We start from the raw sequence: 24,416 nt of genomic DNA on the forward strand, positions 1-24,416 counted from the left end.
CCGTCGAGCCAGATTTGAACCACCGACTTCTGGATAACTCTGCCACTCGCCCTCTACAGTCAACCGCTCTACCAACTGAGCTATCGACTGTTGAGGAAAGTTAAATTATATTTAAATTCAATTATTTAATATTATAAACGATGAAAATAATGTCCGTCGAGCCGGATATGAACCAGCGACCTATGGATAACTTTGTTAATCGCCCTCTACAATCCACCGCTCTCCCAACTGAGCCATCGACGGATGAGGAGCGTGAAATTATATTTAAATTGAATTATTTAATATTATAAACAATGAAAAAAATGTCCGTCGAGCCGGTTTTGAACCAGCGACCTATGGATAATTTTGTCAATCGCCCTCTACAGTCGACCGCTCTACCCACTGAGCTATCGACGGATAAGGAGCGTGAAATTATGTTGTAATGAAAAATGTCCGTCGAGCCAGATTAGAACCACCGACTTCTGGATAACTCTGCCACTCGCCCTCTACAGTCAACCGCTCTACCAACTGAGCTATCGACGGATGATGAGCGTGAAATTATGTTGTAATGAAAAATGTCCGTCGAGCCAGATTTGAACCAGCGACCTATGGATAACTTTGTCAATCGCCCTCTACAGTCAACCGCTCTACCAACTGAGCTATCGACTGTTGAGGAAAGTGAAATTATATTTAAATTCAATTATTTAATATTATAAACGATGAAAATAATGTCCGTCGAGCCGGATTTGAACCAGCGACCTATGGATAACTTTGTTAATCGCCCTCTACAGTCCACCGCTCTACCAACTGAGCTATCGAAGGGTGAGAAACGAGAAATGATTTTTTAATTCAAATAATCAATATTATAAACGATGAAAATTTCCGTTGAGCCGGATTTGAACCAGGGACCTATGGATAACTTTGTCAATCGCTCTCTACAGTCCACCGCTCTACCAACTGAGCTATCGACGGATAAGGAGCGTGAAATTATATTTTAATTCAATTAATTAATATTATAAACGATGAAAAAAATGTCCGTCAAGCCGGATTTCAACCAGCAAACTATGGATATTTTGTTAATCGCCCTCTACAGTCCACCGCTCTGCCAACTGAGATATTGATGGATGAGGAGCGTGAAATTATGATGTAATGAAAAATGTCCGACGAGCCAGATTTGTACCACCGACTTCTGGATAACTCTGTCACTCGCCCTCTACAGTCGACCGCTCTACCCACTGAGCTATCGACGGATGAGGAGCGTGAAATTATGTTGTAATGAAAAATGTCCGTCGAGCCAGATTTGAACCACCGACTTCTGGATAACTCTGCCACTCGCCCTCTAACAGTCAACCGCTCTACCAACTGAGCTATCGACTGTTGAGGACAGTTAAATTATATTTAAATTCAATTATTTAATATTATAAACGATGAAAATAATGTCCGTCGAGCCGGATATGAACCAGCGACCTATGGATAACTTTGTTAATCGCCCTCTACAGTCCACCGCTCTACCAACTGAGCTATCGACGGATGAGGAGCGTGAAATTATGTTGTAATGAAAAATGTCCGTCGAGCCAGATTTGAACCACCGACTTCTGGATAACTCTGTCACTCGCCCTCTACAGTCGACCGCTCTACCCACTGAGCTATCGACGGATGAGGAGCGTGAAATTATGTTGTAATGAAAAATGTACGTCGAGCCAGATTTGAACCACCGACTTCTGGATAACTCTGCCACTCGCCCTCTACAGTCAACCGCTCTACCAACTGAGCTATCGACTGTTGAGGACAGTTAAATTATATTTAAATTCAATTATTTAATATTATAAACGATGAAAATAATGTCCGTCGAGCCGGATATGAACCAGCGACCTATGGATAACTTTGTCAATCACCCTCTACAGTCAACCGCTATACCAACTGAGCTATCGACTGTTGAGGAAAGTGAAATTATATTTAAATTCAATTATTTAATATTATAAACGATGAAAATAATGTCCGTCGAGCCGGATTTGAACCAGCGACCTATGGATAACTTTGTTAATCGCCCTCTACAGTCCACCGCTCTACCAACTGAGCTATCGAAGGGTGAGAAACGAGAAATGATTTTTTAATTCAAATAATCAATATTATAAACGATGAAAATTTCCGTTGAGCCGGATTTGAACCAGGGACCTATGGATAACTTTGTCAATCGCTCTCTACAGTCCACCGCTCTACCAACTGAGCTATCGACGGATGAGGAGCGTGAAATTATATTTTAATTCAATTAATTAATATTATAAACGATGAAAAAAATGTCCGTCGAGCCGGATTTCAACCAGCAAACTATGGATATTTTGTTAATCGCCCTCTACAGTCCACCGCTCTGCCAACTGAGATATTGATGGATGAGGAGCGTGAAATTATGATGTAATGAAAAATGTCCGACGAGCCAGATTTGAACCACCGACTTCTGGATAACTCTGTCACTCGCCCTCTACAGTCCACCGCTCTACCAACTGAGCTAACGACGGATGAGGAGCGTGAAATTATATTTAAATTCAATTATTTAATATTATAAACGACGAAAAAAATGTCCTTCGAGCCGGATTTGAACCACCGACCTATGGATAACTCTGTCACTCGCCCTCTACAGTCAACCGCTCTACCAACTGAGCTAACGACGGATGAGGAGCGTTAAATTATATTTAAATTCAATAATTTAATACTATAAACGATGCAAAAAATGTCCGTCGAGCCGGATTTGAACCAGCGACCTATGGATAACTTTGCCAATCGCCCTCTACAGTCCACCGCTCTACCAACTGAGCTATCGTAGGGTGAGAAACGAGAAATTATGTTGTAATTCAATTAATTAATATTATAAACGATGAAAAATGTCCGTCGAGCCGGATTTGAACCACCGACCTATGGATAACTCTGTCACTCGCCCTCTACAGTCCACCGCTCTACCAACTGAGCTATCGAAGGATGAGAAGCGTGAAATTATATTTAAATTGAATTATTTAATATTATAAACAATGAAAAAAATGTCCGTCGAGCCGGTTTTGAACCAGCGACCTATGGATAACTTTGTCAATCGCCGTCTACAGTCTACCGCTCTACCCACTGATTTATCGACGGATGAGGAGCGTGAAACTATGTTGTAATGAAAAATGTCCGTCGAGCCAGATTTGAACCACCGACTTCTGGATAACTCTGCCACTCGCCCTCTACAGTCAACCGCTCTACCAACTTAGCTATCGACCGATAAAAACCGCGAAATGATTTTTTAATTCAAATAATCAATATTATAAACGATGAAAATTTCTGTTGAGCCGGATTTGAACCAGGGTTCTATGGATAACTTTGTCAATCGCTCTCTACAGTCCACCGCTCTACCAACTGAGCTATCGACGGATGAGGAGCGTGAAATTATATTTTAATTCAATTAATTAATATTATAAACGATGAAAAAAATGTCTGTCGAGCCGGATTTCAACCAGCAAACTATGGATATTTTGTTAATCGCCCTCTACAGTCCACCGCTCTGCCAACTGAGATATTGATGGATGAGGAGCGTGAAATTATGATGTAATGAAAAATGTCCGACGAGCCAGATTTGAACCACCGACTTCTGGATAACTCTGTCACTCGCCCTCTACAGTCCACCGCTCTACCAACTAAGCTAACGACGGCTGAGGAGCGTGAAATTATATTTAAATTCAATTATTTAATATTATAAACGACGAAAAAAATGTCCTTCGAGCCGGATTTGAACCAGCGACCTATGGATAACTTTGTCAATCGCCCTCTACAGTCCACCGCTCTACCATCTGAGCTATCGAAGGGTGAGAAACGAGAAATTATGTTGTAATTCAATTAATTAATATTATAAACGATGAAAAATGTCCGTCGAGCCGGATTTGAACCAGCGACCTATGGATAACTTTGTCAATCGCCCTCTACAGTCGACCGCTCTACCCACTGAGCTATCGACGGTTGAGGAGCGTGAAATTATGTTGTAATGAAAAATGTCCGTCGAGCCAGATTTGAACCACCGACTTCTGGATAACTCTGCCACTCGCCCTCTACAATCCACCGCTCTACCAACTGAGCCATCGACGGATGAGGAGCGTGAAATTATATTTAAATTGAATTATTTAATATTATAAACAATGAAAAAAATGTCCGTCGAGCCGGTTTTGAACCAGCGACCTATGGATAACTTTGTCAATCGCCCTCTACAGTCGACCGCTGTACCCACTGAGCTATCGACGGATGAGGAGCGTGAAATTATGTTGTAATGAAAAATGTCCGTCGAGCCAGATTTGAACCACCGACTTCTGGATAACTCTGCCACTCGCCCTCTACAGTCAACCGCTCTACCAACTGAGCTATCGACTGTTGAGGAAAGTGAAATTATATTTAAATTCAATTATTTAATATTATAAACGATGAAAATAATGTCCGTCGAGCCGGTTATGAACCAGCGACCTATGGATAACTTTGTTAATCGCCCTCTACAGTCCACCGCTCTACCAACTGAGCTATCGACGGATGAGGAGCGTGAAATTATGTTGTAATGAAAAATGTCCGTCGAGCCAGATTTGAACCAGCGACCTATGGATAACTTTGTCAATCGCCCTCTACAGTCCACCGCTCTACCAACTGAGCAATCGACGGATGAGGAGCGTAAAATTATATTTAAATTCAATTATTTAACATTATAAACGATGAAAAAAATGTCCTTCGAGCCGGTTTTTAACCAGCGACCTATGGATAACTTTGTCAATCGCCTTCTACAGTCCACCGCTCTACCAACTGAGCTATCGAAGGGTGAGAAACGAGAAATTATGTTGTAATTCAATTAATTAATATTATAAACGATGAAAAATGTCCGTCGAGCCGGATTTGAACCAGCGACCTATGGATAACTTTGTCAATCGCCCTCTACAGTCGACCGCTCTACCAACTGAGCTATCGACTGTTGAGGAAAGTGAAATTATATTTACATTCAATTATTTAATATTATAAACGATGAAAATAATGTCCGTTGAGCCGAATTTGAACCAGCGACCTATGGATAACTCTGTCACTCGCCCTCTACAGTCCACCGCTCTACCAACTGAGCTAACGACGGCTGAGGAGCGTGAAATTATATTTAAATTCAATTATTTAATATTATAAACGACGAAAAAAATGCCCTTCGAGCCGGATTTGAACCAGCGACCTATGGATAACTTTGTCAATCGCCCTCTACAGTCCACCGCTCTACCAACTGAGCTATCGAAGGGTGAGAAACGAGAAATTATGTTGTAATTCAATTAATTAATATTATAAACGATGAAAAATGTCCGTCGAGCCGGATTTGAACCAGCGACCTATGGATAACTTAATCGCCCTCTACAGTCGACCGCTCTACCCACTGATTTATCGACGGATGAGGAGCGTGAAATTATGTTGTAATGAAAAATGTCCGTCGAGCCAGATTTGAACCACCGACTTCTGGATAACTCTGCCACTCGCCCTCTACAGTCAACCGCTCTACCAACTGAGCTATCGACCGATAAAAACCGCGAAATGATTTTTTAATTCAAATAATCAATATTATAAACGATGAAAATTTCCGTTGAGCCGAATTTGAACCAGGGACCTATGGATATCTTTGTCCACCGCTCTACCAACTGAGCTATCGACGGATGAGCAGCGTGAAATTATATTTTAATTCAATTAATTAATATTATAAACGATGAAAAAAATGTCCGTCGAGCCGGATTTCAACCAGCAAACTATGGATATTTTGTTAATCGCCCTCTACAGTCCACCGCTCTGTCAACTGAGATATTGATGGATGAGGAGCGTGAAATTATGATGTAATGAAAAATGTCCGACGAGCCAGATTTGAACCACCGACTTCTGGATAACTCTGTCACTCGCCCTCTACAGTCCACCGCTCTACCAACTGAGCTAACGACGGATGAGGAGCGTTAAATTATATTTAAATTCAATTATTTAATATTATAAACGACGAAAAAAATGTCCTTCGAGCCGGATTTGTACCACCGACCTACGGATAACTCTGTCACTCGCCCTCTACAGTCCACCGCTCTACCAACTGAGCTAACGACGGATAAGGAGCGTTAAATTATATTTAAATTCAATTATTTAATACTATAAACGATGCAAAAAATGTCCGTCGAGCCGGATTTGAACCAGCGACCTATGGATAACTTTGTCAATCGCCCTCTACAGTCGACCGCTCTACCCACTAAGCTATCGAAGGGTGAGAAACGAGAAATTATGTTGTAATTCAATTAATTAATATTATAAACGATGAAAAATGTCCGTCGAGCCGGATTTGAACCAGCGACCTATGGATAACTCTGTCACTCGCCCTCTACAGTCCACCGCTCTACCAACTGAGCTAACGACGGATGAGGAGCGTTAAATTATATTTAAATTGAATTATTTAATATTATAAACAATGAAAAAAATGTCCGTCGAGCCGGTTTTGAACCAGCGACCTATGGATAACTTTGTCAATCGCCCTCTACAGTCGACCGCTCTACCCACTAAGCTATCGACGGATGAGAAGCGTGAAATTATGTTGTAATGAAAAATGTCCGTCGAGCCAGATTTGAACCACCGACTTCTGGATAACTCTGCCACTCGCCCTCTACAGTCAACCGCTCTACCAACTGAGCTATCGACTGTTGAGGAAAGTGAAATTATATTTACATTCAATTATTTAATATTATAAACGATGAAAATAATGTCCGTTGAGCCGAATTTGAACCAGCGACCTATGGATAACTCTGTCACTCGCCCTCTACAGTCCACCGCTCTACCAACTGAGCTAACGACGGCTGAGGAGCGTGAAATTATATTTAAATTCAATTATTTAATATTATAAACGACGAAAAAAATGCCCTTCGAGCCGGATTTGAACCAGCGACCTATGGATAACTTTGTCAATCGCCCTCTACAGTCCACCGCTCTACCAACTGAGCTATCGAAGGGTGATAAACGAGAAATTATGTTGTAATTCAATTAATTAATATTATAAACGATGAAAAATGTCTGTCGAGCCGGATTTGAACCAGCGACCTATGGATAACTTTGTGAATCGCCCTCTACAGTCGACCGCTCTACCCACTGAGCTATCGACGGATGAGGAGCGTGAAATTATGTTGTATTGAAAAATGTCCGTCGAGCCAGATTTGAACCACCGCCTTCTGGATAACTCTGCCACTCGCCCTCTACAGTCCACCGCTCTACCAACTGAGCCATCGACGGATGAGGAGCGTGAAATTATATTTAAATTGAATTATTTAATATTATAAACAATGAAAAAAATGTCCGTCGAGCCGGTTTTGAACCAGCGACCTATGGATAATTTTGTCAATCGCCCTCTACAGTCGACCGCTGTACCCACTGAGCTATCGACGGATGAGGAGCGTGAAATTATGTTGTAATGAAAAATGTCCGTCGAGCCAGATTTGAACCACCGACTTCTGGATAACTCTGCCACTCGCCCTCTACAGTCAACCGCTCTACCAACTGAGCTATCGACTGTTGAGGAAAGTGAAATTATATTTAAATTCAATTATTTAATATTATAAACGATGAAAATAATGTCCGTCGAGCCGGTTATGAACCAGCGACCTATGGATAACTTTGTTAATCGCCCTCTACAGTCTACCGCTCTACCAACTGAGCTATCGACGGATGAGGAGCGTGAAATTATGTTGTAATGAAAAATGTCCGTCGAGCCAGATTTGAACCAGCGACCTATGGATAACTTTGTCAATCGCCCTCTACAGTCCACCGCTCTACCAACTGAGCAATCGACGGCTGAGGAGCGTGAAATTATATTTAAATTCAATTATTTAATATTATAAACGATGAAAAAAATGTCCTTCGAGCCGGTTTTTAACCAGCGACCTATGGATAACTTTGTCAATCGCCTTCTACAGTCCACCGCTCTACCAACTGAGCTATCGAAGGGTGAGAAACGAGAAATTATGTTGTAATTCAATTAATTAATATTATAAACGATGAAAAATGTCCGTCGAGCCGGATTTGACCCAGCGACCTATGGATAACTTTGTTAATCGCCCTCTACAGTCCACCGCTCTACCAACTGAGCTATCGACGGATGAGGAGCGTGAAATTATGTTGTAATAAAAATGTCCGTCGAGCCAGATTTGAACCACCGACTTCTGGATAACTCTGTCACTCGCCCTCTACAGTCCACCGCTCTACCAACTGAGCTATCGACGAATGAGGAGCGTGAAATTATATTTAAATTGAATTAATTAATATTATAAACAATGAAAAAAATGTCCGTCGAGCCGGTTTTGAACCAGCGACCTATGGATAACTTTGTCAATCGCCCTCTACAGTCGACCGCTCTACCCACTGATTTATCGACGGATGAGGAGCGTGAAATTATGTTGTAATGAAAAATGTCCGTCGAGCCAGATTTGAACCACCGACTTCTGGATAACTCTGCCACTCGCCCTCTACAGTCAACCGCTCTACCAACTGAGCTATCGACCGATAAAAACCGCGAAATGATTTTTTAATTCAAATAATCAATATTATAAACGATGAAAATTTCCGTTGAGCCGAATTTGAACCAGGGACCTATGGATAACTTTGTCAATCGCTCTCTACAGTCCACCGCTCTACCAACTGAGCTATCGACGGATGAGGAGCGTGAAATTATATTTAAATTGAATTATTTAATATTATAAACAATGAAAAAAATGTCTGTCGAGCCGGTTTTGAACCAGCGACCTATGGATAACTTTGTCAATCGCCCTCTACAGTCGACCGCTCTACCCACTAAGCTATCGACGGATGAGGAGCGTGAAATTATGTTGTAATGAAAAATGTCCGTCGAGCCAGATTTGATGCACCGACTTCTGGATAACTCTGCCACTCGCCCTCTACAGTCAACCGCTCTACCAACTGAGCTATCGACTGTTGAGGAAAGTGAAATTATATTTACATTCAATTATTTAATATTATAAACGATGAAAATAATGTCCGTCGAGCCGAATTTGAACCACCGCCTTCTGGATAACTCTGCCACTCGCCCTCTACAGTCCACCGCTCTACCAACTGAGCCATCGACGGATGAGGAGCGTGAAATTATATTTAAATTGAATTATTTAATATTATAAACAATGAAAAAAATGTCCGTCGAGCCGGTTTTGAACCAGCGACCTATGGATAATTTTGTCAATCGCCCTCTACAGTCGACCGCTGTACCCACTGAGCTATCGACGGATGAGGAGCGTGAAATTATGTTGTAATGAAAAATGTCCGTCGAGCCAGATTTGAACCACCGACTTCTGGATAACTCTGCCACTCGCCCTCTACAGTCAACCGCTCTACCAACTGAGCTATCGACTGTTGAGGAAAGTGAAATTATATTTAAATTCAATTATTTAATATTATAAACGATGAAAATAATGTCCGTCGAGCCGGATATGAATCAGCGACATTTGGATAACTTTGTTAATCGCCCTCTACAGTCCACCGCTCTACCAACTGAGCTATCGACGGATGAGGAGCGTGAAATTATGTTGTAATGAAAAATGTCCGTCGAGCCAGATTTGAACCAGCGACCTATGGATAACTTTGTCAATCGCCCTCTACAGTCCACCGCTCTACCAACTGAGCAATCGACGGATGAGGAGCGTGAAATTATATTTAAATTCAATTATTTAATATTATAAACGATGAAAAAAATGTCCGTTGAGCCGGTTTTGAACCAGCGACCTATGGATAACTTTGTCAATCGCCTTCTACAGTCCACCGCTCTACCAACTGAGCTATCGAAGGGTGAGAAACGAGAAATTATGTTGTAATTCAATTAATTAATATTATAAACGATGAAAAATGTCCGTCGAGCCGGATTTGAACCAGCGACCTATGGATAACTTTGTTAATCGCCCTCTACAGTCCACCGCTCTACCAACTGAGCTATCGACGGATGAGGAGCGTGAAATTATGTTGTAATAAAAATGTCCGTCGAGCCAGATTTGAACCACCGACTTCTGGATAACTCTGTCACTCGCCCTCTACAGTCCACCGCTCTACCAACTGAGTTATCGAAGGATGAGAAGCGTGAAATTATATTTAAATTGAATTATTTAATATTATAAACAATGAAAAAAATGTCCGTCGAGCCGGTTTTGAACCAGCGACCTATGGATAACTTTGTCAATCGCCCTCTACAGTCGACCGCTCTACCCACTGATTTATCGACGGATGAGGAGCGTGAAATTATGTTGTAATGAAAAATGTCCGTCGAGCCAGATTTGAACCACCGACTTCTGGATAACTCTGCCACTCGCCCTCTACAGTCAACCGCTCTACCAACTGAGCTATCGACCGATAAAAACCGCGAAATGATTTTTTAATTCAAATAATCAATATTATAAACGATGAAAATTTCCGTTGAGCCGAATTTGAACCAGGGACCTATGGATAACTTTGTCAATCGCTCTCTACAGTCCACCGCTCTACCAACTGAGCTATCGACGGATGAGGAGCGTGAAATTATATTTAAATTGAATTATTTAATATTATAAACAATGAAAAAAATGTCTGTCGAGCCGGTTTTGAACCAGCGACCTATGGATAACTTTGTCAATCGCCCTCTACAGTCGACCGCTCTACCCACTAAGCTATCGACGGATGAGGAGCGTGAAATTATGTTGTAATAAAAATGTCCGTCGAGCCAGATTTGAACCACCGACTTCTGGATAACTCTGTCACTCGCCCTCTACAGTCCACCGCTCTACCAACTGAGTTATCGAAGGATGAGAAGCGTGAAATTATATTTAAATTGAATTATTTAATATTATAAACAATGAAAAAAATGTCCGTCGAGCCGGTTTTGAACCAGCGACCTATGGATAACTTTGTCAATCGCCCTCTACAGTCGACCGCTCTACCCACTGATTTATCGACGGATGAGGAGCGTGAAATTATGTTGTAATGAAAAATGTCCGTCGAGCCAGATTTGAACCACCGACTTCTGGATAACTCTGCCACTCGCCCTCTACAGTCAACCGCTCTACCAACTGAGCTATCGACCGATAAAAACCGCGAAATGATTTTTTAATTCAAATAATCAATATTATAAACGATGAAAATTTCCGTTGAGCCGAATTTGAACCAGGGACCTATGGATAACTTTGTCAATCGCTCTCTACAGTCCACCGCTCTACCAACTGAGCTATCGACGGATGAGGAGCGTGAAATTATATTTAAATTGAATTATTTAATATTATAAACAATGAAAAAAATGTCTGTCGCGCCGGTTTTGAACCAGCGACCTATGGATAACTTTGTCAATCGCCCTCTACAGTCCACCGCTCTACCAACTGAGCTATCGACGGATGAAGAGCGTTAAATTATGTTGTAATGAAAAATGTCCGTCGAGCCCGATTTGAACCACCGACTTCTGGATAACTCTGTCACTCGCCCTCTACAGTCCACCGCTCTACCAACTGAGCTAACGACGGATGAGGAGCGTTAAATTATATTTAAATTCAATTATTTAATATTATAAACGACGAAAAAAATGTCCGTCGAGCCGGATTTGAACCACCGACCTATGGATAACTCTGTCACTCGCCCTCTACAGTCCACCGCTCTACCAACTGAGCTAACGACGGATGAGGAGCGTTAATTTATATTTAAATTAAATTATTTAATACTATAAACGATGCAAAAAATGTCCGTCGAGCCGGATTTGAACCAGCGACCTATGGATAACTTTGTCAATCGCCCTCTACAGTCCACCGCTCTACCAACTGAGCTATCGAAGGGTGAGAAACGAGAAATTATGTTGTAATTCAATTAATTAATATTATAAACGATGAAAAATGTCCGTCGAGCCGGATTTGAACCAGCGACCTATGGATAACTTTGTTAATCGCCCTCTACAGTCCACCGCTCTGCAACTGAGCTATCGACGGATGAGGAGCGTGAAATTATGTTGTATTAAAAATGTCCGTCGAGCCAGATTTGAACCACCGACTTCTGGATAACTCTGTCACTCGCCCTCTACAGTCCACCGCTCTACCAACCGAGCTATCGACGGATGAGGAGCGTGAAATTATATTTAAATTGAATTATTTAATATTATAAACAATGTAAATAATGTCCGTCGAGCCGAATTTGAACCAGCGACCTATGGATAACTTTGTTAATCGCCCTCTACAGTCCACCGCTCTACCAACTGAGCTATCGACGGATGAAGAGCGTTAAATTATGTTGTAATGAAAAATGTCCGTCGAGCCCGATTTGAACCACCGACTTCTGGATAACTCTGTCACTCGCCCTCTACAGTCCACCGCTCTACCAACTGAGCTATCGACGGTTGAGGAGAGTCAAATTATATTTAAATTCAATTATTTAATATTATAAACGATGAAAATAATGTCCGTCGCGCTGGATTTGAACCAGCGACCTATGGATAACTTTGTTAATCGCCCTCTACAGTCCACCGCTCTACCAACTGAGCTATCGACGGATGAGGAGCGTGAAATTATGTTGCAATGAAAAATGTCCGTCGAGCCAGATTTGAACCAGCGATCTATGGATAACTTTGTCAATCGCCCTCTACAGTCCACCGCTCTACCAACTGAGCAATCGACGGATGAGGGGCGTGAAATTATATTTAAATTCAATTATTTAATATTATAAACGATGAAAAAAATGTCCGTCGAGCCGGGTTTGAACCAGCGACCTATGGATAACTTTGTTAATCGCCCTCTACAGTCCACCGCTCTACCAACTGAACAATCGTCGATGAGGAGCGTGAAATTATATTTAAATTCAATTATTTAATATTATAAACGATGAAAAAAATGTCCGTCGAGCCGGATTTGAACCAGCGACCTATGGATAACTTTGTTAATCGCCCTCTACAGTCCACCGCTCTACCAACTGAGCTATCGAAGGGTGAGAAACGAGAAATTATGTTGTAATTCAATTAATTAATATTATAAACGATGAAAAATGTCCGTCGAGCCGGATTTGAACCAGCGACCTATGGATAACTTTGTCACTCGCCCTCTACAGTCCACCGCTCTACCAACTGAGCTATCGACCGATAAAAACCGCGAAATGATTTTTTAATTCAAATAATCAATATTATAAACGATGAAAATTTCCGTCGAGCCGGATTTGAACCAGCAAACTATGGATATTTTGTTAATCGCCCTCTACAGTCCACCGCTCTGCCAACTGAGATATTGATGGATGAGGAGCGTGAAATTATGATGTAATGAAAAATGTCCGACGAGCCAGATTTGAACCACCGACTTCTGGATAACTCAGTCACTCGCCCTCTACAGTCCACCGCTCTACCAACTGAGCTAACGACGGATGAGGAGCGTTAAATTATATTTAAATTAAATTATTTAATACTATAAACGATGCAAAAAATGTCCGTCGAGCCGGATTTGAACCAGCGACCTATGGATAACTTTGTCAATCGCCCTCTACAGTCCACCGCTCTACCAACTGAGCTATCGAAGGGTGATAAACGAGAAATTATGTTGTAATTCAATTAATTAATATTATAAACGATGAAAAATGTCCGTCGAGCCGGATTTGAACCAGCGACCTATGGATAACTTTGTTAATCGCCCTCTACAGTCCACCGCTCTACCAACTGAGCTATCGAAGGGGGAGAAACGAGAAATTATGTTGTAATTCAATTAATTAATATTATAAACGATGAAAAATGTCCGTCGAGCCGGATTTGAACCAGCGACCTATGGATAACTTTGTCAATCGCCCTCTACAGTCGAGCGCTCTACCCACTGAGCTATCGACTGATGAGGAGCGTGAAATTATGTTGTAATGAAAAATGTCCGTCGAGCCAGATTTGAACCACCAACTTCTGGATAACACTGTCACTCGCCCTCTACAGTCAACCGCTCTACCAACTGAGCTATCGACTGTTGAGGAAAGTGAAATTATATTTAAATTCAATTATTTAATATTATAAACGATGAAAATAATGTCCGTCGAGCCGGGTTTGAACCAGCGACCTATGGATAACTTTGTTAATCGCCCTCTACAGTCCACCGCTCTACCAACTGAGCTATCGACGGATGAGGAGCGTTAAATTATGTTGTAATGAAAAATGTCCGTCGAGCCCGATTTGAACCACCGACTTCTGGATAACTCTGCCACTCGCCCTCTACAGTCCACCGCTCTACCAACTGAGCTATCGACGGTTGAGGAGAGTGAAATTATATTTAAATTCAATTATTTAATATTATAAACGATGAAAATAATGTCCGTCGAGCCGGATTTGAACCACCGGCCTATGGATAACTCTGTCACTCGCCCTCTACAGTCCACCGCTCTACCAACTGAGCTAACGACGGATGAGGAGCTTTAAATTATATTTAAATTCAATTATTTAATATTATAAACGATGCAAAAAATGTCCGTCGCGCCGGATTTGAACCAGCGACCTATGGATAACTTTGTTAATCGCCCTCTACAGTCCACCGCTCTACCAACTGAGCTATCGACGTATGAGAATCGAGAAATTATGTTGTAATTCAATTAATTAATATTATAAACGATGAAAAATGTCGGTCGAGCCGGATTTGAACCAGCGACCTATGGATAACTTTGTCACTCGCCCTCTACAGTCCACCGCTCTACCAACTGAGCTATCGACCGATAAAAACCGCGAAATGATTTTTTAATTCAAATAATCAATATTATAAACGATGAAAACTTCCGTCGAGCCGGATTTGAACCAGCAAACTATGGATATTTTGTTAATCGGCCTCTACAGTCCACCGCTCTACCAACTGAGCTATCGACGGATGAGGAGCGTGAAATTATATTTAAATTCAATTATTTAATATTATAAACGATGAAAAAAATGTCCGTCGAGCCGGATTTGAACCAGCGACCTATGGATAACTTTGTCAATCGCCGTCTACAGTCCACCGCTCTACCAACTGAGCTATCGAAGGGTGATAAACGAGAAATTATGTTGTAATTCAATTAATTAATATTATAAACGATGAAAAATGTCCGTCGAGCCGGATTTGAACCAGCGACCTATGGATAACTTTGTCAATCGCCCTCTACAGTCGACCGCTCTACCCACTGAGCTATCGACGGATGAGGAGCGTGAAATTATATTTAAATTGAATTATTTAATATTATAAACAATGAAAAAAATGTCCGTCGAGCCGGTTTTGAACCAGCGACCTATGGATAACTTTGTCAATCGCCCTCTACAGTCGACCGCTGTACCCACTGAGCTATCGACGGATGAGGAGCGTGAAATTATGTTGTAATGAAAAATGTCCGTCGAGCCAGATTTGAACCACCGACTTCTGGATAACTCTGCCACTCGCCCTCTACAGTCAACCGCTCTACCAACTGAGCTATCGACTGTTGAGGAAAGTGAAATTATATTTAAATTCAATTATTTAATATTATAAACGATGAAAATAATGTCCGTCGAGCCGGTTATGAACCAGCGACCTATGGATAACTTTGTTAATCGCCCTCTACAGTCCACCGCTCTACCAACTGAGCTATCGACGGATGAGGAGCGTGAAATTATGTTGTTATGAAAAATGTCCGTCGAGCCAGATTTGAACCAGCGACCTATGGATAACTTTGTCAATCGCCCTCTACAGTCCACCGCTCTACCAACTGAGCAATCGACGGATGAGGAGCGTGAAATTATATTTAAATTGAATTATTTAATATTATAAACAATGAAAAAAATGTCCGTCGAGCCGGTTTTGAACCAGCGACCTATGGATAACTTTGTCAATCGCCGTCTACAGTCTACCGCTCTACCCACTGATTTATCGACGGAGGAGGAGCGTGAAACTATGTTGTAATGAAAAATGTCCGTCGAGCCAGATTTGAACCACCGACTTCTGGATAACTTTGCCACTCGCCCTCTACAGTCAACCGCTCTACCAACTGAGCTATCGACCGATAAAAACCGCGAAATGATTTTTTAATTCAAATAATCAATATTATAAACGATGAAAATTTCTGTTGAGCCGGATTTGAACCAGGGACCTATGGATAACTTTGTCAATCGCTCTCTACAGTCCACCGCTCTACCAACTGAGCTATCGACGGATGAGGAGCGTGAAATGATGTTGTAATAAAAATGTCCGTCGAGCCAGATTTGAACCACCGACTTCTGGATAACTCTGTCACTCGCCCTCTACAGTCCACCGCTCTACCAACTGAGCTATCGACGGATGAGGAGCGTGAAATTATATTTAAATTGAATTATTTAATATTATAAACAATGAAAAAAATGTCCGTCGAGCCGGTTTTGAACTAGCGACCTATGGATAACTTTGTCAATCGCCCTCTACAGTCGACCGCTCTACCCACTGAGCTATCGACTGATGAGGAGCGTGAAATTATGTTGTAATGAAAAATGTCCGTCGAGCCAGATTTGAACCACCGACTTCTGGATAACTCTGCCACTCGCCCTCTACAGTCAACCGCTCTACCAACTGAGCTATCGACTGTTGAGGAAAGTGAAATTATATTTAAATTCAATTATTTAATATTATAAACGATGAAAAATGTCCGTCGAGCCGGGTTTGAACCAGCGACCTATGGATAACTTTGTTAATCGCCCTCTACAGTCCACCGCTCTACCAACTGAGCTATCGACGGATGAGGAGCGTTAAATTATGTTGTAATGAAAAATGTCCGTCGAGCCCGATTTGAACCACCGACTTCTGGATAACTCTGCCACTCGCCCTCTACAGTCCACCGCTCTACCAACTGAGCTATCGACGGTTGAGGAGAGTGAAATTATATTTAAATTCAATTATTTAATATTATAAACGATGAAAATAATGTCCGTCGAGCCGGATTTGAACCACCGGCCTATGGATAACTCTGTCACTCGCCCTCTACAGTCCACCGCTCTACCAACTGAGCTAACGACAGATGAGGAGCTTTAAATTATATTTAAATTCAATTATTTAATATTATAAACGATGCAAAAAATGTCCGTCGCGCCGGATTTGAACCAGCGACCTATGGATAACTTTGTTAATCGCCCTCTACAGTCCACCGCTCTACCAACTGAGCTATCGACGGATGAGAAACGAGAAATTATGTTGTAATTCAATTAATTAATATTATAAACGATGAAAAATGTCCGTCGAGCCGGATTTGAACCAGCGACCTATGGATAACTTTGTCACTCGCCCTCTACAGTCCACCGCTCTACCAACTGAGCTATCGACCGATAAAAACCGCGAAATGATTTTTTAATTCAAATAATCAATATTATAAACGATGAAAATTTCCGTCGAGCCGGATTTGAACCAGCAAACTATGGATATTTTGTTAATCGCCCTCTACAGTCCACCGCTCTACCAACTGAGCTATCGACGGATGAGGAGCGTGAAATTATATTTAAATTCAATTATTTAATATTATAAACGATGAAAAAAATGTCCGTCGAGCCGGATTTGAACCAGCGACCTATGGATAACTTTGTTAATCGCCCTCTACAGTCCACCGCTCTACCAACTGAGCTATCGAAGGGTGAGAAACGAGAAATTATGTTGTAATTCAATTAATTAATATTATAAACGATGAAAAATGTCCGTCGAGCCGGATTTGAACCAGCGACCTATGGATAACTTTGTTAATCGCCCTCTACAGTCCACCGCTCTACCAACTGAGCTATCGACGGATGAGGAGCGTGAAATTATGTTGTAATGAAAAATGTCCGTCGAGCCAGATTTGAACCACCGACTTCTGGATAACTCTGCCACTCGCCCTCTACAGTCAACCGCTCTACCAACTGAGCTATCGACTGTTGAGGAAAGTGAAATTATATTTAAATTCAATTATTTAATATTATAAACGATGAAAATAATGTCCGTCGAGCCGGTTATGAACCAGCGACCTATGGATAACTTTGTTAATCGCCCTTTACAGTCCACCGCTCTACCAACTGAGCTATCGACGGATGAGGAGCGTGAAATTATGTTGTTATGAAAAATGTCCGTCGAGCCAGATTTGAACCAGCGACCTATGGATAACTTTGTCAATCGCCCTCTACAGTCCACCGCTCTACCAACTGAGCAATCGACGGATGAGGAGCGTGAAATTATATTTAAATTGAATTATTTAATATTATAAACAATGAAAAAAATGTCCGTCGAGCCGGTTTTGAACCAGCGACCTATGGATAACTTTGTCAATCGCCGTCTACAGTCTACCGCTCTACCCACTGATTTATCGACGGATGAGGAGCGTGAAACTATGTTGTAATGAAAAATGTCCGTCGAGCCAGATTTGAACCACCGACTTCTGGATAACTCTGCCACTCGCCCTCTACAGTCAACCGCTCTACCAACTGAGCTATCGACCGATAAAAACCGCGAAATGATTTTTTAATTCAAATAATCAATATTATAAACGATGAAAATTTCCGTTGAGCCGAATTTGAACCAGGGACCTATGGATAACTTTGTCAATCGCTCTCTACAGTCCACCGCTCTACCAACTGAGCTATCGACGGATGAGGAGCGTGAAATTATATTTAAATTGAATTATTTAATATTATAAACAATGAAAAAAATGTCTGTCGAGCCGGTTTTGAACCAGCGACCTATGGATAACTTTGTCAATCGCCCTCTACAGTCGACCGCTCTACCCACTAAGCTATCGACGGATGAGGAGCGTGAAATTATGTTGTAATGAAAAATGTCCGTCGAGCCAGATTTGATGCACCGACTTCTGGATAACTCTGCCACTCGCCCTCTACAGTCAACCGCTCTACCAACTGAGCTATCGACTGTTGAGGAAAGTGAAATTATATTTACATTCAATTATTTAATATTATAAACGATGAAAATAATGTCCGTCGAGCCGAATTTGAACCACCGCCTTCTGGATAACTCTGCCACTCGCCCTCTACAGTCCACCGCTCTACCAACTGAGCCATCGACGGATGAGGAGCGTGAAATTATATTTAAATTGAATTATTTAATATTATAAACAATGAAAAAAATGTCCGTCGAGCCGGTTTTGAACCAGCGACCTATGGATAATTTTGTCAATCGCCCTCTACAGTCGACCGCTGTACCCACTGAGCTATCGACGGATGAGGAGCGTGAAATTATGTTGTAATGAAAAATGTCCGTCGAGCCAGATTTGAACCACCGACTTCTGGATAACTCTGCCACTCGCCCTCTACAGTCAACCGCTCTACCAACTGAGCTATCGACTGTTGAGGAAAGTGAAATTATATTTAAATTCAATTATTTAATATTATAAACGATGAAAATAATGTCCGTCGAGCCGGATATGAATCAGCGACATTTGGATAACTTTGTTAATCGCCCTCTACAGTCCACCGCTCTACCAACTGAGCTATCGACGGATGAGGAGCGTGAAATTATGTTGTAATGAAAAATGTCCGTCGAGCCAGATTTGAACCAGCGACCTATGGATAACTTTGTCAATCGCCCTCTACAGTCCACCGCTCTACCAACTGAGCAATCGACGGATGAGGAGCGTGAAATTATATTTAAATTCAATTATTTAATATTATAAACGATGAAAAAAATGTCCGTTGAGCCGGTTTTGAACCAGCGACCTATGGATAACTTTGTCAATCGCCTTCTACAGTCCACCGCTCTACCAACTGAGCTATCGAAGGGTGAGAAACGAGAAATTATGTTGTAATTCAATTAATTAATATTATAAACGATGAAAAATGTCCGTCGAGCCGGATTTGAACCAGCGACCTATGGATAACTTTGTTAATCGCCCTCTACAGTCCACCGCTCTACCAACTGAGCTATCGACGGATGAGGAGCGTGAAATTATGTTGTAATAAAAATGTCCGTCGAGCCAGATTTGAACCACCGACTTCTGGATAACTCTGTCACTCGCCCTCTACAGTCCACCGCTCTACCAACTGAGTTATCGAAGGATGAGAAGCGTGAAATTATATTTAAATTGAATTATTTAATATTATAAACAATGAAAAAAATGTCCGTCGAGCCGGTTTTGAACCAGCGACCTATGGATAACTTTGTCAATCGCCCTCTACAGTCGACCGCTCTACCCACTGATTTATCGACGGATGAGGAGCGTGAAATTATGTTGTAATGAAAAATGTCCGTCGAGCCAGATTTGAACCACCGACTTCTGGATAACTCTGCCACTCGCCCTCTACAGTCAACCGCTCTACCAACTGAGCTATCGACCGATAAAAACCGCGAAATGATTTTTTAATTCAAATAATCAATATTATAAACGATGAAAATTTCCGTTGAGCCGAATTTGAACCAGGGACCTATGGATAACTTTGTCAATCGCTCTCTACAGTCCACCGCTCTACCAACTGAGCTATCGACGGATGAGGAGCGTGAAATTATATTTAAATTGAATTATTTAATATTATAAACAATGAAAAAAATGTCTGTCGAGCCGGTTTTGAACCAGCGACCTATGGATAACTTTGTCAATCGCCCTCTACAGTCGACCGCTCTACCCACTAAGCTATCGACGGATGAGGAGCGTGAAATTATGTTGTAATAAAAATGTCCGTCGAGCCAGATTTGAACCACCGACTTCTGGATAACTCTGTCACTCGCCCTCTACAGTCCACCGCTCTACCAACTGAGTTATCGAAGGATGAGAAGCGTGAAATTATATTTAAATTGAATTATTTAATATTATAAACAATGAAAAAAATGTCCGTCGAGCCGGTTTTGAACCAGCGACCTATGGATAACTTTTTCAATCGCCCTCTACAGTCGACCGCTCTACCCACTGATTTATCGACGGATGAGGAGCGTGAAATTATGTTGTAATGAAAAATGTCCGTCGAGCCAGATTTGAACCACCGACTTCTGGATAACTCTGCCACTCGCCCTCTACAGTCAACCGCTCTACCAACTGAGCTATCGACCGATAAAAACCGCGAAATGATTTTTTAATTCAAATAATCAATATTATAAACGATGAAAATTTCCGTTGAGCCGAATTTGAACCAGGGACCTATGGATAACTTTGTCAATCGCTCTCTACAGTCCACCGCTCTACCAACTGAGCTATCGACGGATGAGGAGCGTGAAATTATATTTAAATTGAATTATTTAATATTATAAACAATGAAAAAAATGTCTGTCGCGCCGGTTTTGAACCAGCGACCTATGGATAACTTTGTCAATCGCCCTCTACAGTCCACCGCTCTACCAACTGAGCTATCGACGGATGAAGAGCGTTAAATTATGTTGTAATGAAAAATGTCCGTCGAGCCCGATTTGAACCACCGACTTCTGGATAACTCTGTCACTCGCCCTCTACAGTCCACCGCTCTACCAACTGAGCTAACGACGGATGAGGAGCGTTAAATTATATTTAAATTCAATTATTTAATATTATAAACGACGAAAAAAATGTCCGTCGAGCCGGATTTGAACCACCGACCTATGGATAACTCTGTCACTCGCCCTCTACAGTCCACCGCTCTACCAACTGAGCTAACGACGGATGAGGAGCGTTAATTTATATTTAAATTAAATTATTTAATACTATAAACGATGCAAAAAATGTCCGTCGAGCCGGATTTGAACCAGCGACCTATGGATAACTTTGTCAATCGCCCTCTACAGTCCACCGCTCTACCAACTGAGCTATCGAAGGGTGAGAAACGAGAAATTATGTTGTAATTCAATTAATTAATATTATAAACGATGAAAAATGTCCGTCGAGCCGGATTTGAACCAGCGACCTATGGATAACTTTGTTAATCGCCCTCTACAGTCCACCGCTCTGCAACTGAGCTATCGACGGATGAGGAGCGTGAAATTATGTTGTATTAAAAATGTCCGTCGAGCCAGATTTGAACCACCGACTTCTGGATAACTCTGTCACTCGCCCTCTACAGTCCACCGCTCTACCAACCGAGCTATCGACGGATGAGGAGCGTGAAATTATATTTAAATTGAATTATTTAATATTATAAACAATGTAAATAATGTCCGTCGAGCCGAATTTGAACCAGCGACCTATGGATAACTTTGTTAATCGCCCTCTACAGTCCACCGCTCTACCAACTGAGCTATCGACGGATGAAGAGCGTTAAATTATGTTGTAATGAAAAATGTCCGTCGAGCCCGATTTGAACCACCGACTTCTGGATAACTCTGTCACTCGCCCTCTACAGTCCACCGCTCTACCAACTGAGCTATCGACGGTTGAGGAGAGTCAAATTATATTTAAATTCAATTATTTAATATTATAAACGATGAAAATAATGTCCGTCGCGCTGGATTTGAACCAGCGACCTATGGATAACTTTGTTAATCGCCCTCTACAGTCCACCGCTCTACCAACTGAGCTATCGACGGATGAGGAGCGTGAAATTATGTTGCAATGAAAAATGTCCGTCGAGCCAGATTTGAACCAGCGATCTATGGATAACTTTGTCAATCGCCCTCTACAGTCCACCGCTCTACCAACTGAGCAATCGACGGATGAGGGGCGTGAAATTATATTTAAATTCAATTATTTAATATTATAAACGATGAAAAAAATGTCCGTCGAGCCGGGTTTGAACCAGCGACCTATGGATAACTTTGTTAATCGCCCTCTACAGTCCACCGCTCTACCAACTGAACAATCGTCGATGAGGAGCGTGAAATTATATTTAAATTCAATTATTTAATATTATAAACGATGAAAAAAATGTCCGTCGAGCCGGATTTGAACCAGCGACCTATGGATAACTTTGTTAATCGCCCTCTACAGTCCACCGCTCTACCAACTGAGCTATCGAAGGGTGAGAAACGAGAAATTATGTTGTAATTCAATTAATTAATATTATAAACGATGAAAAATGTCCGTCGAGCCGGATTTGAACCAGCGACCTATGGATAACTTTGTCACTCGCCCTCTACAGTCCACCGCTCTACCAACTGAGCTATCGACCGATAAAAACCGCGAAATGATTTTTTAATTCAAATAATCAATATTATAAACGATGAAAATTTCCGTCGAGCCGGATTTGAACCAGCAAACTATGGATATTTTGTTAATCGCCCTCTACAGTCCACCGCTCTGCCAACTGAGATATTGATGGATGAGGAGCGTGAAATTATGATGTAATGAAAAATGTCCGACGAGCCAGATTTGAACCACCGACTTCTGGATAACTCAGTCACTCGCCCTCTACAGTCCACCGCTCTACCAACTGAGCTAACGACGGATGAGGAGCGTTAAATTATATTTAAATTAAATTATTTAATACTATAAACGATGCAAAAAATGTCCGTCGAGCCGGATTTGAACCAGCGACCTATGGATAACTTTGTCAATCGCCCTCTACAGTCCACCGCTCTACCAACTGAGCTATCGAAGGGTGATAAACGAGAAATTATGTTGTAATTCAATTAATTAATATTATAAACGATGAAAAATGTCCGTCGAGCCGGATTTGAACCAGCGACCTATGGATAACTTTGTTAATCGCCCTCTACAGTCCACCGCTCTACCAACTGAGCTATCGAAGGGGGAGAAACGAGAAATTATGTTGTAATTCAATTAATTAATATTATAAACGATGAAAAATGTCCGTCGAGCCGGATTTGAACCAGCGACCTATGGATAACTTTGTCAATCGCCCTCTACAGTCGAGCGCTCTACCCACTGAGCTATCGACTGATGAGGAGCGTGAAATTATGTTGTAATGAAAAATGTCCGTCGAGCCAGATTTGAACCACCAACTTCTGGATAACACTGTCACTCGCCCTCTACAGTCAACCGCTCTACCAACTGAGCTATCGACTGTTGAGGAAAGTGAAATTATATTTAAATTCAATTATTTAATATTATAAACGATGAAAATAATGTCCGTCGAGCCGGGTTTGAACCAGCGACCTATGGATAACTTTGTTAATCGCCCTCTACAGTCCACCGCTCTACCAACTGAGCTATCGACGGATGAGGAGCGTTAAATTATGTTGTAATGAAAAATGTCCGTCGAGCCCGATTTGAACCACCGACTTCTGGATAACTCTGCCACTCGCCCTCTACAGTCCACCGCTCTACCAACTGAGCTATCGACGGTTGAGGAGAGTGAAATTATATTTAAATTCAATTATTTAATATTATAAACGATGAAAATAATGTCCGTCGAGCCGGATTTGAACCACCGGCCTATGGATAACTCTGTCACTCGCCCTCTACAGTCCACCGCTCTACCAACTGAGCTAACGACGGATGAGGAGCTTTAAATTATATTTAAATTCAATTATTTAATATTATAAACGATGCAAAAAATGTCCGTCGCGCCGGATTTGAACCAGCGACCTATGGATAACTTTGTTAATCGCCCTCTACAGTCCACCGCTCTACCA

General features: G+C 41.6%; 10 non-coding genes across 10 annotated transcripts; all 10 read right to left on the reverse strand.

The window, feature by feature from the left end:
• Positions 1-3,721: 3,721 nt before the first annotated feature.
• Positions 3,722-3,812, reverse strand: TRNAY-GUA (transfer RNA tyrosine (anticodon GUA)). Its single transcript is given in 2 exon segments — positions 3,722-3,757; positions 3,776-3,812. It is a non-coding gene; the product is annotated as a tRNA-Tyr (tRNA).
• A 1,354-nt stretch (positions 3,813-5,166) lies between these two features.
• TRNAY-GUA (transfer RNA tyrosine (anticodon GUA)) lies at positions 5,167-5,257 on the reverse strand. Its single transcript is given in 2 exon segments — positions 5,167-5,202; positions 5,221-5,257. It is a non-coding gene; the product is annotated as a tRNA-Tyr (tRNA).
• A 1,635-nt stretch (positions 5,258-6,892) lies between these two features.
• TRNAY-GUA (transfer RNA tyrosine (anticodon GUA)) lies at positions 6,893-6,983 on the reverse strand. The gene is given in 2 exon segments: positions 6,893-6,928; positions 6,947-6,983. It is a non-coding gene; the product is annotated as a tRNA-Tyr (tRNA).
• Positions 6,984-9,879: 2,896 nt separating this feature from the next.
• TRNAY-GUA (transfer RNA tyrosine (anticodon GUA)) lies at positions 9,880-9,970 on the reverse strand. Its single transcript is given in 2 exon segments — positions 9,880-9,915; positions 9,934-9,970. It is a non-coding gene; the product is annotated as a tRNA-Tyr (tRNA).
• Positions 9,971-14,023: 4,053 nt separating this feature from the next.
• On the reverse strand, positions 14,024-14,114 carry TRNAY-GUA (transfer RNA tyrosine (anticodon GUA)). The gene is given in 2 exon segments: positions 14,024-14,059; positions 14,078-14,114. It is a non-coding gene; the product is annotated as a tRNA-Tyr (tRNA).
• A 492-nt stretch (positions 14,115-14,606) lies between these two features.
• On the reverse strand, positions 14,607-14,697 carry TRNAY-GUA (transfer RNA tyrosine (anticodon GUA)). The gene is given in 2 exon segments: positions 14,607-14,642; positions 14,661-14,697. It is a non-coding gene; the product is annotated as a tRNA-Tyr (tRNA).
• Positions 14,698-16,601: 1,904 nt separating this feature from the next.
• On the reverse strand, positions 16,602-16,692 carry TRNAY-GUA (transfer RNA tyrosine (anticodon GUA)). The gene is given in 2 exon segments: positions 16,602-16,637; positions 16,656-16,692. It is a non-coding gene; the product is annotated as a tRNA-Tyr (tRNA).
• A 945-nt stretch (positions 16,693-17,637) lies between these two features.
• On the reverse strand, positions 17,638-17,728 carry TRNAY-GUA (transfer RNA tyrosine (anticodon GUA)). Its single transcript is given in 2 exon segments — positions 17,638-17,673; positions 17,692-17,728. It is a non-coding gene; the product is annotated as a tRNA-Tyr (tRNA).
• A 2,037-nt stretch (positions 17,729-19,765) lies between these two features.
• On the reverse strand, positions 19,766-19,856 carry TRNAY-GUA (transfer RNA tyrosine (anticodon GUA)). Its single transcript is given in 2 exon segments — positions 19,766-19,801; positions 19,820-19,856. It is a non-coding gene; the product is annotated as a tRNA-Tyr (tRNA).
• A 4,053-nt stretch (positions 19,857-23,909) lies between these two features.
• TRNAY-GUA (transfer RNA tyrosine (anticodon GUA)) lies at positions 23,910-24,000 on the reverse strand. Its single transcript is given in 2 exon segments — positions 23,910-23,945; positions 23,964-24,000. It is a non-coding gene; the product is annotated as a tRNA-Tyr (tRNA).
• Positions 24,001-24,416: the final 416 nt, after the last annotated feature.

This window comes from Leiobunum rupestre, chromosome 11 (assembly GCF_980474605.1).
Source record: "Leiobunum rupestre chromosome 11, qqLeiRupe1.1.hap1, whole genome shotgun sequence".
In the NCBI taxonomy this organism is placed as follows: Eukaryota; Metazoa; Arthropoda; class Arachnida; order Opiliones; family Sclerosomatidae; genus Leiobunum; species Leiobunum rupestre.